This window comes from Chrysemys picta, chromosome 17 (genome assembly GCF_011386835.1).
Source record: "Chrysemys picta bellii isolate R12L10 chromosome 17, ASM1138683v2, whole genome shotgun sequence".
NCBI lineage: Eukaryota > Metazoa > Chordata > Testudines > Emydidae > Chrysemys > Chrysemys picta.
Window position 1 is genome coordinate 13,352,355 of NC_088807.1, and position 15,847 is coordinate 13,368,201.

Here is a 15,847-nt window from a genome sequence, read left to right on the forward strand (position 1 = left end):
GGACCCTGCTGCAGAGAGAGGAGGGGGACAGACACCTGGGGGGGCAGTAAGTGCCGTTATTCCAGTGCCAGAGCCAGATGCAATGTTCCAACACACAGGGGGCTGGGTGTTACCCCCACAAAATTGTCTGTTACTCACATTCTAGGGCACCCACCCTTACCCTGTTCTTAGGGCTCAGGTGTAACCCTATCAATTTAAGTACCCACCTGTACCCAATTCCTAGGACTCAGGCGTAATTTTCTGCGGTTTTGCAGAACCTTTCACCAATGACAGAGCCTTACACATTAATGGCCTTATTCTTCATTTATTGACAATCACGAAAAACAGACTGCACTTGCTAAGCATATAACAATGCTCATCACTCCCAATAAGACAGATGAACTTTTCTTGATCAGGTCCATCTGGGGCATCCCGTTTCTCCACGGTGTCATTGGCAGAGTGTTGAGGTCTGGCAGCTCTGTTCTTGGCACTGTGTCCTGGAGTTGGTTCTCAAAGAATTTCCTTTTCGATCCCAGTTTATATAGTTGTCATAACTATAAGGGGAAGGGTAACAGCCCTCCTGTGTACAATACTATAAAATCCCTCCTGGCCAGAGACTCCAAAATCCTTTTACCTGTAAAGGGTTAAGAAGCTCAGGTAACCTGGCTGACACCTGACCCAAAGGACCAATAAGGGGACAAGATACTTTCAAATCTTGGGGCAGGGGGGGGAAGGCTTTTGTTTGTGCTCTTTGTTTTAGGGGAAGTTTGCTCTTGGGACTAAGAGGGACCAGACATCAATCCAGGCTCTCCAAATCTTTCTGAACAAGTCTCTCATATTTCAAACTTGTAAGTACAGCCAGGCAAGGCGTGTTAGTTTTATCTTTGTTTTCTCAACTTGTAAATGTACCTTTTGCTAGGGTGTTTACCTCTGTTTGCTGTACTTTGAACCTAAGGCTAGAGGGGGTCCTCTGGGCTCTTTAAGTTTGATTACCCCTGTAAAGTTATTTTCCATCCTGATTTTACAGAGATGATTTTGACCTTTTTCTTTAATTAAAAGCCTTTTTAAATAACCTGATTGATTTTTCCTTGTTTTTAGATCCAAGGGGATTGGGTCTGGATCCACCAGGAGTTGGTGGGAGAAAGGAGGGGGGATGGTTAATTTCTCCTTCTTTTAAGATCCAAGGGGTTGGATCTGTGTTCACCAGGGAGTTGGTGGAAGAGTCTCTCAAGGCTACCCAGGAAGGGAGTTAGCCCATTGGGAGTGGTGGCAGTGGACCAGATCTAAGCTGGTAGTTAAGCTTAGAAGTCGACAATGTGACGTGGCGGTGAAAAAAGCCAATGCGGTCTTGGGATGCATTAGGCGAGGTATATCTAGTAGGGATAAGGAGGTCCTGCTTCCGTTGTACAAGGCGCTGGTGAGACCTCATTTGGAGTACTGTGTGCAGTTCTGGTCTCCCATGTTTAAAAGAGATGAACTCAAACTGGAACGGGTGCAGAGAAGGGCCACTAGGATGATCAGAGGAATGGAAAAGCTGTCGTACGAAAGGAGACTAGAGGAGCTTGGGTTGTTTAGTCTGACAAAGCGAAGGCTGAGAGGGGATATGATTGCTATCTTTAAATATATTAGAGGGATTAATACAAGGGAGGGAGAAGAATTATTCCAGCTTAGTACTAACGTGGATACCAGAACGAATGGATACAAACTGGCCGTGGGGAAGTTCAGACTTGAAATTAGACGAAGGTTTCTGACCGTCAGAGGGGTGAAATATTGGAACGGCCTACCGAGGGAAACGGTGGGGGCGACGGACCTGTCTGGTTTTAAGATAAAGTTAGATAAGTTTATGGAGGGAATGGTTTAATGGTAAAACATAGTAGTCAAGGAAAGCCAAGCAATGGTGGGTAAATAGTATAATGGCTAACGGGGTCGGGCTGGAGACTCTTGCCTATATGCTCGGGGTCTTACTGATCGCCACATTTGGGGTCGGGAAGGAATTTTCCTCCAGGGCAGATTGGCTGAGCCTCTGGAGGTTTTTCGCCTTCCTCCGCAGCATGGGGCAGGGATCTCTAGCAGGAGGGTCTCTGCCGATTGCAGTCACTAAAAACAGGATTGGGGACTTCAACAGCAGAGTCCAGGGAAGGGGTAGGGACGGTTTTATGGCCTGCAGCTTGCAGGGGGTCAGACCAGATGATCATAATGGTCCCTTCTGACCTTAAAGTCTATGAGTCTATGAGTCTAAGTTTTCATGCAGGCCCCCACATCTGTACCCTAAAGTTCAGAGTGGGGAAGGAGCCTTGACAATAGTGAAACTTGAGTCCTGCTTAGCTATACCTTAACCAAACATTATACTAAAATTTTACTAACCAATCCTAACAAAATCCTCTAACCAGTCATACCCCACCACCTTAATTAATTTACACCTAGCAAAATGAATTATGTAACAAACAGAAAAAATCGAAGAACCAGACAGAGATCATCCAGACAAACAATAGGGAAGTGGGGACCATAATGACAGAACAATAAAGAAATGAGGGGTCCACAACCACAGCTATTGATAAGTTTCAGAGGGGTAGCCGTGTTAGTCTGTATCAGCAAAAACAACTAGGAGTCCTTGTGGCACCTTAGAGACTAACAGAGACCTTGATTACATTGAATTCATTAGCACTACAAAAATGATTTTTTCCTCCCTTGGTATTCACCTCTTCTTGTCAACTGTTGAGAATAGCCCACTTCCACCTTATTGAATTGGCTCATTAGCACTGACCCCTCCACTTGGTAAGGCAACTCCCATCTTTTCATACGCTGTATATTTACACCTGCTTACTGTATTTCCCACTTCCACAGAAGCATATGCCCAAATAAATGTGTTAGTCCCCAAATAAATTTGTTAGCTATTGAGAAGTGATTTCTTGCCAAACAGGATGTTATCAAAGTAAGTTTTCTTTAAACATCTTAAGATCTTTATCTGGCGATAGTGGGTACCATTAGGACAGGGTCTCCTTCTTAACAGCCTGATATTACATTATTTTAATATCATTTAGCTGGAATGTGAGGATTTGACTTCCTGCTTCTCAGCTAATGGCCACTGCTCTTTTAATGTGGCTGCAGACAAAGGCCTTAGGTTTTAGGCCTTACAATATAGCTACAGGCCAAAAAATATGGCTAGAGGACAAGACCTTATCCTTACAGTGGTCTCTCTCTCGCGTTGCTGGGATTCTGTGGGATGTGGGGGCCCAGATCGGGCCTGGGCGATGAGCCCTGATGATACTGAGGGATTTAACTACCCAGCCGCCAGTTGGGAAAACGCTAGGTAGGGTGACCAGGTGTCCAGTTTTCGATTGAAACACCCAGTTGAAAAGGGATCCTGGCAGCTCCGGTCAGCACTGTTGACCAGGCCATTGACTGTCCGGTTGGCAGTGCTGCACAGGGGCTGACAGGTTCCCTTGTAGCCTCCATGCCATATGGCTCCTGGGAAGCCGCCAGCATGTCCCCCCTCCGGCTCCTACATGTAGGGCCAGCCAGGGAGCTCCGCAAGCTGCCCCAGCCCCAAGTGCCACCCGTGCAGCTCCCATTGGCCGGGAACCACAGCCAATGGGAGCTGCAGAGGTAGTGCCTGCGGATGGGGCAATGCACAGAGCTGCCTGGCCGCGCCTCCGCATAGCAGCTGGAGGAAGGACATGCTGCTGCTTCTGGGAACTTTTTGAGTTAAGTACCACCCCTGAACCCCAACCCCTGCCGGACCCCAATCCTCTGCCCCAGCCACAGCCCTGATCCGCCCCCCGGACCCCTCAGTCGACCCCGGGACAGAACTGGCCCAGCTAGGCCAGAGAGTAAGACCCCGGCGCCTTCCAGGGTCTGCTCTGTTGGGAGCCCAATACGCCCAGCACAGAGGCTGGTGCTGCGGGGCCAGGGATCAGGGGTTCGATATTGGAGTACAGCTGTCAGGTTGGGAGTGGTGGTGGTGGGGACCTCTGACGCAGGGGTTTTGGGGGGCAGGGGGTTTTGTGCCGGCATCTCAGCTCCCTGAGGGGAAGCGGCTCATCCCCTGGGTAGATTCTCTTCTCCACATGGCTGGATCCAGGCTCCTGGGGGCACAGAGAGACGACAGGTTAGGGGGGCCTGTGTCGCCCTGGGACCAGCCATTGGGGGAGCAAGGGGCACAGAAGGGGGGGTCACCTCACCTAGAGCGCCCCTTTGGGCGGCTGTAATAGGCCTCCGCCAGGATCAGACCCAGGACGAGCAGGACCCCGGCACCCAGTCCCAGGCGGGCAATGTTGGCATCGGTGAAATCCGATGCTGTGGGGGGAAGGGGAGAGTCACTCAGTGGAGGGACATGCTGGCCACTTCCCAGGAGCTGTCTTAGGTCAGCGCTGGCTGGACCCCACACCCCTAACCCCCCTGCCACACTCAAACTCCCTCCCAGAGCCTGCACTCCGCACCTCCTCCCACGCCCCAACCCCTGACCTAACCCGGAGCCCCCTCCTGCACCCAAACCCCTCAGCCCCGGCTCCACCCCAGAGCATGCACCCCAAGCCAGAGGCCTCACCTCCTCCAGCAGCCCATCCACCTGCCCCAGGCCAGATCCCCCTCCCGCACCCAAACCCCTCAGCCCTGGCCCCACCCCAGAGCCTGCACCCCCAGCCAGAGCCCTCACCCCCTCCTGCACCCCAATTCCCTGTCCCAGCCCAGTGAAAATGAGCGAGTGAGTGAGGGTGCTGACGGGCTCCTCAGTGCAGCAGAGACAGGCAGAACCAGACCCGAGGTCTGTACGCTGAGTCTGGGCAAACTCCAGTGAGAAAGGAAGCAGCAGTTTCTCCCCGTGCGGGGGATTAACCCCTGGCACCAGCTCCCCAGGGAAGTGGGGGAGTCACGGCCAGGCCAGAGGCCTTTCTGGGGCATGCTTTAGTCAAACACAAGTGACTGGGCTCAGTGCAGGGGAGCTAGGGGAAGTTCTCTGCTCTGGGCTGTCATGGGGTCAGACTGGATGGACTAATGGTACCTCCTGGCCTTCAACTCTGTGGAGCTGTGACGGTAAACCCAGACTCTGCCGACTCCTAACTCTGGCCCATCCCCAGCCCCGAACCTTCCAGGGTTGGATTCTCCAGACAGCCCTTCTCCCTGCTCCCAGGACCCCTGGGGTCTGTAGCGCTAAGGCAGCAGAGATGTCACAGCTTCTGCCTGATCTGCTCTGTCCCTTCCTCAATCTGATATTTGTCACCGCTCCCCATTTCCTGCCCTGCACCACCCCCCTTCCCTGCCCTGGCCACAGCATCTCTATTTAGGGCTGGAGGACTGAGAACTGAGGGGGCCTGGTTTACTTGTTTGTCTAAACATATCACTGAGGAAACGCCTCCTGTCCCATCTCTCTGCCTGGGGCCGGAGACAGCCCTCTGGCTAAAGGCACAGCTGGGTCAGGGTGAAAGGTCACTGGGTGATTGCTGGACCTGGGATGTTGGATGAGCCTGAAACTTTTGCCTCCACCCTGGTCTCCAGTCCCTGGTGAGAGGGACCCAGCTCCCCTAGGGAGAAATTCACCCGCTGGGCTTAAGAAGGACATAAATGGGGCCTGGGCCTCATTTGGGATCCTCTGCATAGAGGTGAATTCCTCCCTCCTGCAGAGAACACCCACCATGAGACTGCTTAGTCTCCTCCACCCCGTCCTCCACACCCAGCTCCAGCCACTTCTGCCCTGACTGCCCCCACTCCCATTCTGGACTCCCGAGGGGTCTGCTGTGCCTGCTGGCAGGGGAGTACCAAGGCACTGCCAGATGGGGAAGAACACGAGACGGTTGAGAAAGAGAAGTGACCTCTGAGCAGGTGGGAACCGGAATCAGTGTCACTAAGCAAGTGGGGGAACCAGGGCAAAAGACCAAAGAAACATGTGGGAGTCTTGTGAATAGACGTTAACACCTCTGCGGGAAGCCAGACAGCCAAGGGTCTCAAGGGAAACATGTCAGGATGACAAGTTTTGCAGAGCAACTTTTCATAGTAATTGATGCAGTAACTGATTGTCCTGGGATGGTGGCTGAGCACATTTCACCCCTGGGATGGAGTCAGCTCCGCAGAACAGCTGGCCAGGGGATGTTTGGGGGAGCTCAGCTGCTCAGGTGAGGGTCAGTGGAACACATGGTGACTCTGCCTATTCTAAGCAGAGCATAGAAGGCGACAGGGTAAATATGTTTTGCATTTTTAAAAATATCATTGTTTCAAGACTATTTGTGAAGAATTTTTTTTTGATATTTCCCCCCCCCTTTTTTTTTTTTGCAAAAAGCTGAAACTTTAAAAAAGTTCTCTGCACACATTTTTTTTAAATGTAATTTTTTTTCTTTTAAATTTAGTTTTTATAAAACTCCAAAAAACAGTTTTATTTTTGTGTTTGAAAAATTGGGAACTTTAGAAAAAATGAAAATGTTTGACAAAAACTCTCATTTTCAAAAGTCTGTCATTTTTACATCACAGCATTGTTGCGGCTCTGCCCAGAGTGACCCCTGGGGCTGTGCTGCTGGCACCCTTGGATGGCAGCCGGGCCCTGCTTGGAGCTCAGACAATGCTGCCCAGAAAGGGGCTGATCCAAAGCCCCTTGGTGTCAATGGAAAGACTCCACTGACTTCACTGGCCTGGGGATCAGGCCCCTGTGTAAGAGGGTCGGTTCTCTTGTGACAGGGCAGGGCAGAATTAGACCCGACTCTCCAGACCTGGTGAGGATGTTAATTGAAACAGACGCTGCAGGATTACAGAGCAATCGATTGCTGCTCAGAAGAGGGAACAGGGAGGAGTGTTGATGCCCGAAGCTGTGGCTTCTGCTCAGTGATTCTCTGCTTACCCAGTCCAACTGCTTTGTGCAGCTGCACAGGGAGGGAACCACTGGATGAGCCGACAGGGCCCTGAGCATCTGCAGAGTCGCCTGAGCAGATACCTCTTCCCCCACCCAGCAGTGACCTCTCCCCAGCCTGACCACGAGTAGCAGCCCAGCGGAGCGGGGGCGAATCACACACTGTGATGTGGGATTGAAGAACCTACTCACATGCTATTATTTTTGTCCTCACACTTTAACCTGCCTCATTCTGTTTTTCTCTCCATTTAGTCTGTTCTCATGAGGTTTCCAGGGCAGTTTATTTTCATAGTCGTAGATTTAAAGGCCAGAAGGGGCCAGTTTAACTAGTCAGAATGTCTGTACAGCCCAGGCCAGAGAGCCTCCCTGATGGATCCCTGCACTGAGCTGCTAACTTCTGGCTCAGCCAGAGCATGTCTGGTAGCAAGAGACGTCCCCTCTTGGTTTAAAGACTCCAAACAGGCTCACATTTCTAAATGTTAAGGGGGGAGGGATAGTTCAGTGGTTTGAGCATTGGCCTGCTAAACCCAGAATTGTGAGTTTAATCCTTGAAGGGCCCATCTGGGGTAAAAATCTGTCTGTGGATTGTTTCTGTTTTGAGCAGGGGGTTGGACTAGATGACCTCCTGAGGTCCCTGCCAACCCTGATATTCTATGATTCTATGACTGTGGTTGATCAGTGCAAGAGGGGACCAGGGGAAAGGAAGATGTTGGACTGGGACAGAGCAACTGGAGATGGGCCCTGAGGTTTTGCTCCAGCTGCAGATCCTCATCTGACCTTCCCCAGAGTTTGGGGGTATGGACTTGGGGTTCTGGTTTGGACCTATGATAGAGACAGCCCCAAAGTCTAGGTATGGGGAGTCTCCCTCTGAGCAAAAGTGCAATAGGTACCAGATACGATGATCCAGTGTCTGACTGAAGAGGGAAGAAGACGCTCTATCTGGGGTGCCTGAGCCACCTAATGGGCAATGGGCAAGAGATGTGTAGATCTGGTGTGTACCCAGGGCCTGACACTGACAGACTGACTGGGTAGCTAGGCCAGCCACAGACATACGCAGGACAGACTGTTGCAAAGGATATTGGAAAGTTTAACACTCCAGTTCAGAGTATAACCCAGAGCAGATTGTAAGGGCAGGGATTGTGCTGTATGATACCTGACTGTACAGTGCCAGCCCACCAAGGTACTGAGGAAACAACACATTCGTAATGATGAGTACACCAGGGCCCACTGAGCATTTTAAATCAAGACCGATTTTCAATAGAAATGTAGATTTTTGACTAAACAATGTATTTTATTTTATTTATTTGTGGAGTCTCTGCTTTCTTTGAACATTTTTTATTTTTCGTTGGAAAACCAAAAACCCCCAAATATTTTTGTTTTTGGAAGTTTTCAGCTGAAAATCTTCCGCTTTCAGTGGCTGAAATCTAATATTCCCCTCCCCCTCACACACACTTTTCAGGTTATCAGCTTTTCAATGAAAAGTTAAAATTTTATTGCTGAAAATTTCAATGGAAATTCATTTAAAGTTTCCACAGGGGGGAAAAACATCCATTTTCTGCCCTGCCCCAGAGTGCACCATGTTTAAGCCCTCCATGGTCGCAGGTGGAATCTGCCAATGTTTTGTTCTGCCCTATGCCCACAGGACTCCCCTGTGATCTCCTAGAGGTTAATGCACATTCGTCTGAAGTTCTGTGTGACGAGTGTGGGAATGTGAGTGCAGGCCTTGCTGGAGCTCTAGCAATAACTACCAGTATGAACCAAAGGCTATGAACTGAAGTAGGCCTGGCCTTGAGAGAACAGTAACAAACTGGGTATTGGCTAACCAAGTAATCACACTCCTGACCTGAGAGGATGGTACAGAGACACACAGAGTTCTCAAGTAACTCCAGAAATACAGGATTAAGAGATGGCACAGGAACAGACCGACTGCTCCTAAGGATAAAGAGGGGCTGACAAGATAATGGATAAGGATGTTTGTTCGAACTACCAGGAACAAGGAGAAACAGTGGTGATAAGGGTAGTAAGTGATAAGATCTAAAGTGGAATATGTGACTTCTTTATATCAGTGTATAAAAGGAGAAGTCCTAGGAGAGGCATCTTTGTACTAGTCTAGACACAGCACTCTGGTGTGCTGATTGAACTGGTACCTTGTCACAGGAATACATGTCTTAGTGGATCTACAGATCCTATGGGGCACTAGGACTGTAGATCAGGGTGCAGGGAGGGTGTAACTCAAGGGGCAGGCAGGGGGGTAGCTCAGGGTGCAGGGATGGGGTAGCTAGGGCCAGTGTCCAGGCAGGGGGGTAGCTCAGGGTGCAGGGAGGGGGTAACTCATTGGGAAGGCAGGTGGGTAGCTGAGGGCGCAAAGAGAGGGGCAGTTAGGAGCTGTGTAGAGGCAGGGGGGGAATCTCACCGTGAACAGAGAGAGATAGCTAGGGGCTGTGCGTGGGAATGGGGGTAGATCAGGATGCAGGAAGGGGGAAGCTAGGGGCTGTGTGCTAAGGGTCAAGGAAAAGCTTTTTCACTAGTTGGGTGGTGAAGCACTGGAATGGGTTACCTAGGGAGGTGGTGGAATCTCCTTCCTCAGAGGTTTATAAGGTCAGGCCTGGCAAAGCCCTGGCTGGGATGATTTCGCTGAGGATTGGTCCTGCTTTGAGCAGGGGATTGGACTAGATCACCTCCTGAGGTCCCTTCCAACCGTGATATTCTATGCTTCTATGATAGGGTAGCTCAGGGTGTAGGGTGGGGTTAACTGGGGGCTGTGTAGGGGCAGGGGGTAGCTGAGGGTGCAGAGAGGGGGTAGCTAAGGTTTGTGTGAGGGCAGGGGGTAGCTGAGGGTGAAGGGAGGGGGTAGCTGATGGTGCAGGCAGGGGGTAGTTCAGGGAGCAGGGAGCTCAGGTCGTAGGCATGGGGTAGCTAAGGGCTGTGTGAGGGAAGGGCGTAGCTCAGGGTGCAGGGAGGGTGTAGCTCAGGGTGCGGGCAGGGGGTAAGTCAGGGTGCGGGCAGGGGGTAGCTGAGGGCACAGGCAGGGGAAAGCTGAGGGTGCAGGGAGGGGAAAGCTGAGGGTGTAGGCAGAGGGAAGTTGATGGTGCAGGGAGGGGGTAGCTCAGGGTGCAGGGAGGGGAGAGCTAGGGGCTGTGTGCGGGCAGGGGGTAGCTGAGGGTGCAGGGAGGGGTAGCTCAGGTTGCAGGCAGGTGGTAGCTCAGGGTGCAGGAAGGGGGTAGCTAGGGGCTGTGTGCGGGCAGGGGGTAGCTGAGGGTGCAGGGAGGGGGTATGTCAGGGTGCAGGGATGGGGTAGCTCAGGGTGCGGGGAGTAGCTAAGGGCTGTGTGCAGGCAGGGGGTAGCTGAGGGTGTAGGGAGCGGGGAGCTCAGGGTGCAGGCAGGGGGTAGGTCAGGGTGCAGGAAGTAGCTAGGGTGTGTGTGCGGGCAGGGGGTAGCTGAGTGTGTAGGGAGGTGGTAGGTCAGGGTGCCGGGAGAGGGTAGGTCACGGTGCAGGGAGGGAATAGCTAGGGGCTGTTTATGGCCACGGGGTGGCAGGGGGTAGCTGAGGGGTGGGTCAGGGTGCAGGCACGGGGTAGCTCAGGGTGCAGGGACGGGTAGCTAGGAGCTTTGTGCTGGCAGGGGGTAGCTGAGGATGTAGGGAGCGGGTAGCTCAGGGTGCAGGGCGGGGATAGCTAGGGGCTGTGTGCGGGCAGGAGGGTAACTGAGGGTGCAGACAGGGAGTAGCTGTGGGTGTAGGGAGAGGGTAGGTCAGGGTGCAGGGAGGGGGTAGCTAGGGGCTGTTTGTCAGCAGGGGGTAGCTGAGGTTGCAGGGAGGGGGTAGGTCACGATGCAGGGAGGGGGTAGCTCAGGGTGCCAGGAGGTAGCTAGGGGCTGTGTGCGGGCAGGGGATAGCTGTGGGTGTAGGGAGGAGGTAGGTCAGGGTGCAGGTAGGGGGTAGCTCAGGGTGCAGGGAGGGGGTATCTAGGGACTGTGTGCGGGCAGGGGGTAGCTGAGGGTGCAGGGAGGGCATAGCTAGATGCTGTGTACGGGCAGGGGGTAGCTGTTGGTGCAGGCAGGGTATATGTGAGGGTGCAGGGAGGGGATAGCTAGGGGCTGCGTGTGGGCAGGGGGTAGGTCAGGGTGCAGGGAGGGGGTAGGACAGGGCGCAGGGGCTGTTTATGGCCAGGGGGTAGCTGAGGGTGCAGGGAGGGGGTAGGTCAGGGTGAAGGGAGGGGGTAGCTAGGGGCTGTGTGCGGGCAGGGGGGGAAGCTGAGGGTGCAGGGAGGGGGTAGCTAGGGGCTGTATGTGGACAGCGGGGTAGCTGAGGGTGCAGGGGGGGTAGCTAGGGGCTGTGTGCGGGCAGGGGGGAAGCTGAGGGTGCAGGGAGGGGGTAGCTAGGGGCTGTATGTGGACAGCGGGGTAGCTGAGGGTGCAGGGGGGGTAGCTAGGGGCTGTGTGCGGACAGGAGGGTAGGTCAGGGTACAGGGAGGGGGTAACTCAAGGGGCAGGCAGGGGGGTAGCTCAGGGTGCAGGGATGGGGTAACTAGGGCCAGTGTCCAGGAAGGGGGGTAGCTCAGGGTGCAGGGAGGGGGTAGCTAGGGCCAGTGTCCAGGAAGGGGGGTAGCTCAGGGTGCAGGGAGGGGGTAACTCATTGGGAAGGCAGGTGGGTAGCTGAGGGCGCAAAGAGAGGGGCAGTTAGGAGCTGTGTAGAGGCAGGGGGGGAATCTCACCGTGAACAGAGAGAGATAGCTAGGGGCTGTGCGTGGGAATGGGGGTAGATCAGGATGCAGGAAGGGGGTAGCTAGGGGCTGTGTGCTAAGGGTCAAGGAAAAGCTTTTTCACTAGTTGGGTGGTGAAGCACTGGAATGGGTTACCTAGGGAGGTGGTGGAATCTCCTTCCTCAGAGGTTTATAAGGTCAGGCCTGGCAAAGCCCTGGCTGGGATGATTTCGCTGAGGATTGGTCCTGCTTTGAGCAGGGGATTGGACTAGATCACCTCCTGAGGTCCCTTCCAACCGTGATATTCTATGCTTCTATGATAGGGTAGCTCAGGGTTTAGGGTGGGGTTAACTGGGGGCTGTGTAGGGGCAGGGGGTAGCTGAGGGTGCAGAGAGGGGGTAGCTAAGGTTTGTGTGAGGGGAGGGGGTAGCTGAGGGTGAAGGGAGGGGGTAGCTGATGGTGCAGATAGAGGGTAGCTGAGGGTGCAGGCAGGGGGTAGTTCAGGGAGCAGGGAGCTCAGGTCGTAGGCATGGGGTAGCTAAGGGCTGTGTGAGGGAAGGGCGTAGCTCAGGATGCAGGGAGGGTGTAGCTCAGGGTGCGGGCAGGGGGTAAGTCAGGGCGTGGGCAGGGGGTAGCTGAGGGCACAGGCAGGGGAAAGCTGAGGGTGCAGGGAGGGGAAAGCTGAGGGTGTAGGCAGAGGGAAGTTGATGGTGCAGGGAGGGGGGTAGCTCAGGGTGCAGGGAGGGGAGAGCTAGGGGCTGTGTGCGGGCAGGGGGTAGCTGAGGGTGCAGGGAGGGGTAGCTCAGGTTGCAGGCAGGTGGTAGCTCAGGGTGCAGGAAGGGGGTAGCTAGGGGCTGTGTGCGGGCAGGGGGTAGCTGAGGGTGCAGGGAGGGGGTATGTCAGGGTGCAGGGATGGGGTAGCTCAGGGTGCGGGGAGTAGCTAAGGGCTGTGTGCAGGCAGGGGGTAGCTGAGGGTGTAGGGAGCGGGGAGCTCAGGGTGCAGGCAGGGGGTAGGTCAGGGTACAGGAGGTAGCTAGGGTGTGTGTGCGGGCAGGGGGTAGCTGAGTGTGTAGGGAGGGGGTAGGTCAGGGTGCCGGGAGAGGGTAGGTCACGGTGCAGGGAGGGAATAGCTAGGGGCTGTTTGTGGCCACGGGGTGGCAGGGGGTAGCTGAGGGGTGGGTCAGGGTGCAGGCACAGGGTAGCTCAGGGTGCAGGGACGGGTAGCTAGGAGCTTTGTGCTGGCAGGGGGTAGCTGAGGATGTAGGGAGCGGGTAGCTCAGGGTGCAGGGCAGGGGTAGCTAGGGGCTGTGTGCGGGCAGGGGGGTAACTGAGGGTGCAGACAGGGAGTAGCTGTGGGTGTAGGGAGAGGGTAGGTCAGGGTGCAGGGAGGGGGTAGCTAGGGGCTGTGTGCGGGCAGGGGGTAGCTGAGGGTGCAGGGAGGGGGTATGTCAGGGTGCAGGGATGGGGTAGCTCAGGGTGCGGGGAGTAGCTAAGGGCTGTGTGCAGGCAGGGGGTAGCTGAGGGTGTAGGGAGCGGGGAGCTCAGGGTGCAGGCAGGGGGTAGGTCAGGGTACAGGAGGTAGCTAGGGTGTGTGTGCGGGCAGGGGGTAGCTGAGTGTGTAGGGAGGGGGTAGGTCAGGGTGCCGGGAGAGGGTAGGTCACGGTGCAGGGAGGGAATAGCTAGGGGCTGTTTGTGGCCACGGGGTGGCAGGGGGTAGCTGAGGGGTGGGTCAGGGACGGGTAGCTAGGAGCTTTGTGCTGGCAGGGGGTAGCTGAGGATGTAGGGAGCGGGTAGCTCAGGGTGCAGGGCAGGGGTAGCTAGGGGCTGTGTGCGGGCAGGGGGGTAACTGAGGGTGCAGACAGGGAGTAGCTGTGGGTGTAGGGAGAGGGTAGGTCAGGGTGCAGGGAGGGGGTAGCTAGGGGCTGTTTGTCGGCAGGGGGTAGCTGAGGTTGCAGGGAGGGGGTAGGTCACGATGCAGGGAGGGGGTAGCTCAGGGTGCCAGGAGGTAGCTAGGGGCTGTGTGCGGGCAGGGGATAGCTGTGGGTGTAGGGAGGAGGTAGGTCAGGGTGCAGGTAGGGGGTAGCTCAGGGTGCAGGGAGGGGGTATCTAGGGACTGTGTGCCGGCAGGGGGTAGCTGAGGGTGCAGGGAGGGCATAGCTAGGTGCTGTGTACGGGCAGGGGGTAGCTGTTGGTGCAGGCAGGGTGTATGTGAGGGTGCAGGGAGGGGATAGCTAGGGGCTGCGTGTGGGCAGGGGGTAGGTCAGGGTGCAGGGAGTGGGTAGCTAGGGGCTGTGTGCGGACATGGGGGTAGCTGAGGGTTCAGGGAGGGGGTAGGTCAGGGTGCAGGGAAGGGGTAGGACAGGGCGCAGGGGCTGTTTATGGCCGGGGGTAGCTGAGGGTGCAGGGAGGGGGTAGCTAGGGGCTGTATGTGGACAGCGGGGTAACTGAGGGTGCAGGGGGGGTAGCTAGGGGCTGTGTGCGGACAGGAGGGTAGGTCAGGGTACAGGGAGGGGGTAGCTAGGGGCTGTGTGCTGGCAGGAGGGTAGGTCAGGGTGCAGGGAGGGGGTAGCTAGGGGCTGTGTGCGGGCAGGGGCTAGCTGTTGGTGCAGGGAGGGGGTAGCTCTGGATGCAGGCAGGGGGTAGCTCTGGGTGCAGGCAGGGGGTAGCTCAGGGTACATGGAGGGGTGAGCGGGGGCCATGTGCCAGGAGGAGTCCCCTGCCAGCGACAGACCAGGGTCCCCCTGCCTGGGCGGCTCTTACCGGCTGCGGGAGCTGAGGAGCAGCCGCATCCCCGGGCAGCAGCAGCAGACTGGGGACGCCCTGACCACCCCGCTCCATGACACCAGCTGCAACAGCAGCTTCCTGCACTGCGGGACTCCAGCGTCCCGCCTCCGACCTGGCCAGGGGCTGGGGCTCGGGGGCGGGGAGAGGAGAAAGTGGGGGAGGGGTGGAGCTGCCCTGGGGACTGACCCTCATTACACAAAGGGACACAAGGTGTTCGGGGTTTCAGCCCCGCGATGTGGGGGGCCAGGGCTCGGGCGCTGGTTTCAGCTGTGGGGTCCCGCAGCCCCCCTGAAAGGCCTCACGGTCCCCCAGGGGGCCGGGGACCCCCTTGAGAATTCCTGACCTTGAGCATCCCTGACAGGGGTTTGTCCAACCTGTTGTCAATAACCTCCGAGGATGGGGATTCCACAACCTCCCTTGAAAACTATTCCAGAGCTTAACTTCCCTTATCCTTAGAAAGTTTTTCCTAGTATCGAACCTAAACCTCCCTTGCTGCAGATTAAGCCCATTAGTTCTTGTCCTACCTTCAGAGGAACTGAGAACAATTGATCCCCATCCTCTCTATAACAGTCCTTCCTTAACAGATTTGAAGATGGCTATCGGGTTCCCCTTCGGTCTATTTTTCTCAAACCTTAACATGCCATGTTTTTTAACCTTCCTTCATAGTTCAGGTTTTTAAACCTTTCATCATTTTTGTTGTTCTGCTCTGGATTTTCTCTAATTTGGTCACATCTTTCTTAAATGCTGAGTTCAAAACCTTGCTCCAAAGTGGGGTTCCAAATGTGGGTCTCCCACATCCCGGGCAAATTTTGAACCACTGGCAAAAGGTTGGGACGGGCAGGCACTGTTAGGAAGCTGCCCTGAATAAAACATTTTCTATGACCAGAAACAGACTTTCCCGATTTACTAACAAATTCCAAACATGTTTGGAACCGACCCGAACATCTGCTCTGATTTTTCAGTTTGCTGCCAGCCCAAAACCTCAATTCGTCACCCAGCTCCACTCACAAGTGACCTGCAATAACAGACAGATGCAGCGACATCGCAGAAGCCTGTATATCCACCCCAGCCATCTTCAAAACACACCCATTGGACACTGATGAAACCCCCAGATGCAGACCCTGGAGTGGCCACCCGGCTCCAAGACATGCCCTGTAGCTTCTGGGTGCGGGGGGTCACCTCCTCTGAAAACAGTGGGGACATGGGGACGGGGAGCTGTGTGCCCCATAGCTCCCAGCAGCTTCCCGTGGCCTCTGTCACTTGGTGGTCCAAACATATCCCATGCGACATGAGGGATCTCCTGACAAAGCTGCCCCCTCCCTGTCAGCAGATCCCTGCCATACTTGGGAAAGACGGGGGCTTTAATTATGCTCTTGCATTTGGTAGAGACCCCAGGGTGCCCAGGGACAAAAAAGGGCAGTTCCCCTGGGCCCTGTCTAGGCTCTCACCCACCCACAGACACACATACTGCTTCTACCCTGCTCCTCTCCCCTCCCCTCATCCTGTTTCCATCCCCTGTTCTCCTCCCTCCATCTCCACACCCTTCCCCTC

General features: G+C 55.1%; 1 long non-coding RNA gene across 1 annotated transcript; it reads right to left on the reverse strand.

The window, feature by feature from the left end:
* Nucleotides 1-288: 288 nt before the first annotated feature.
* On the reverse strand, nt 289-14,413 carry LOC135976287 (uncharacterized). The gene is made up of 3 exons (XR_010593449.1): nt 14,273-14,413; nt 4,161-4,275; nt 289-4,064 (listed from the first exon to the last, which is right to left on the reverse strand). It is a non-coding gene; the product is annotated as an uncharacterized LOC135976287 (long non-coding RNA).
* Nucleotides 14,414-15,847: the final 1,434 nt, after the last annotated feature.